Here is a 2,652-nt window from a genome sequence, read left to right on the forward strand (position 1 = left end):
AATTTTGGTAGCTTAATTGGTAGAAAATTGTGGTGATTTCAAGAACAGGGGTTCAAACTCTCGGGTTTTCGGAGAAACAAATTATGAGCAAGAGATTAAGTCTGAAATAGAGGTAGGGGAGCTAACCTTTCTAAGCTTTTATATTATGATTTAGTATTGTTTTATTACTATTCATGTCTTGAAATTCTGTGTGAATATTGTTAATGAAAAACATAGGTGCTTGTTATATATCTATCTATATTGAATTTCTGTGTTAATATTATATGTTGTTGTTTTGAATCTGTAAATAAGAAATTTGTTAAAACTAGTTGAGGAACACTTTGGCTAAGGAAAGACTTGATACTTAAGTTGTCCACTGTGACACACCTCTCTTTCCTGGAAGTCTACTCGACAAGTTTTTAACTTAAATCTTGTTGAACAGATTATGTACTGTTAAATTATTGTGTAATATATTTTGTTGGAATGAAAATTTCTGATGAATTCATGTTATTGTGGTAGATTTGGAATTATGAATTATAATTGTGATGGTAGGATAGAGAATCTTAAAAACCGGAGTTGGTACATCCCTGATCATAGAGCAGCCCTAGTCAAATCTAGTAAGTTGTGACTAGTCATATGTACTGGCGTTTATGGTGAGTTTGATTCGTCAAACATTTGATTCTTCTCCGGTGACCATTTATGGTGATATTTTAGTATTGTTAATTTATTTTGTGATATATTCATTTTGTATGATTTCTGCGATGATTGGATTTTATTATATTGGATTTGAATTTATGCATCTGAACATGATAAGAGTATTATGAGGAGATTTTGTAAGGGTATAATGTAAGTTGAGGAATATGAGCATAGTATGAGTCTTGTTGAGAGATTCAGTAATGATTTGGTATTTGTGTATATGTTGATGTTGAGGGTCTTGTTGTTGGAGGTTATCCTGATACTCTAATAATCATCCAGTCTCAAGTAGAAAAGAATGAATTATGTGGTGAGAGGGGCAGGAGGTCCTGGTCTATGTGCCGGTTTTGGACATAGTGTTGAAGACTAACCTTGTGGATGGTATGGAGTATTTTGGAAGTGTATTTGTAAGGAGAAGTAGAAGTCATCACAAGTGCATAACCTCCCGTGACCGCTCATCAACGTATCATCCGGATGAGTGTCTATTGAGTATTGTGGGATGATTGTCTATTGAGTATTGTGGGATGAGTGTAATAAACAATAAAAATATTAGTAACGCTTATTGTTTGATACCTTAAATGTAATGCTACAATATGTCATATTCTCTTACAAGTGGTAGCTAATTATACTTAGCTAATTATACTTGAGTCGAATCCCATCTCAGTCCTATATTTTTTTTATAATATATATATATATATATATATATATATATATCACAGAGGTGTTTTAAACCTTACACAATATCATGATTTTATATTGAAGGTTTTAGATAAAATAGTTGTTCAAATTGGTAATCATTATAGAGTTATTATTAGATTCAATCCCATTAGTCGAATACTTAGATTTAAATGTGTTTATAGTCCTATATATATTCTTCTTAGTCTATGCCTTCATTCTCTTTTATTGTTAATGAATATCTGCCCTTCAACCAATAAAAATTGACTGAAAGAATAAGGTATTTTGCATACATACAATATGTGTGCACTGTTATTTGCACGTAATTGACAGTTTATAAGCTTGTAATAGGTTTGTTGAAGCCTAACGTCCCTGTTGGATTCATTGGTTAGTCATCAGATCGATGTCTTTGCCAATATATACTTGGTAACTTGTTTCCTTTTCTTTAATTTGGCAAATAGGGAAGAAAGTTCTTATCTTTTTATATTAAGTATTATCATGAATTAAATTTAATTGTGGAGAAATATAGATGACCTATGCTGATGAAATATATAGATTCACGTCTAAATTGTTCATGAATGGGCATGTTTTGCTGCATGTCTTAGTACGTACTTCACTGCTATACATGATGATTTGTTCATTCAACTTTTTAGGTTACTTGGCTACTTAGTGTTGGCACAAATTAAGAGAATGTGTACGTACTTCACTACGGGAATTGCTACTGGTGGTGGCTGCAACCCTAGTAAGCTTCTTTTTTTCTTGATAGAGCTAATACGATCTTTAGCCAATGTAACTATCATGTTTAAACCTATTTCGAATGGATCATTTAATGAGGGGATCTTTCTGGCATGACCTAATCCAATCCCATTTTTCGAATTAGATAGAGCTACCTTCTACTAACCCTAATGCTGACACACAAGCTGTATGATGAGAATAAAGGCATTGCATAGGTTTTGAAGGGAACATCAATTTGTTTAATTTTGCATTATATCTTGAGGAAGTCATAGAATCTAAATATGAATCTTGGAGGAAGATGAAAAGTGTTGATGGTAGAAAGATCTATGTCAAAGAGGAAAAGTGGATCATTCATTGGAGGAGAAAATGGTTTTAATGGAAAAACCACAAGTAGCAGAATTTACGCAGGAGATAAGTACCAGGAACAAGTACCTGAGGCTGGGGACTCTACTCAGCTTCGTTGTTCCAAGCCTTCAGGTTTGGCTTCTGTTGTGGAAAAATGTTGCTACACTTGAAAGAAAAGGTGGCAGTGTTGCATGCTAGGAAGAGAGCAAAGGGTGATGAAGAAAA

This window comes from Vigna angularis, chromosome 2, assembly GCF_016808095.1.
Source record: "Vigna angularis cultivar LongXiaoDou No.4 chromosome 2, ASM1680809v1, whole genome shotgun sequence".
In the NCBI taxonomy this organism is placed as follows: Eukaryota; Viridiplantae; Streptophyta; class Magnoliopsida; order Fabales; family Fabaceae; genus Vigna; species Vigna angularis.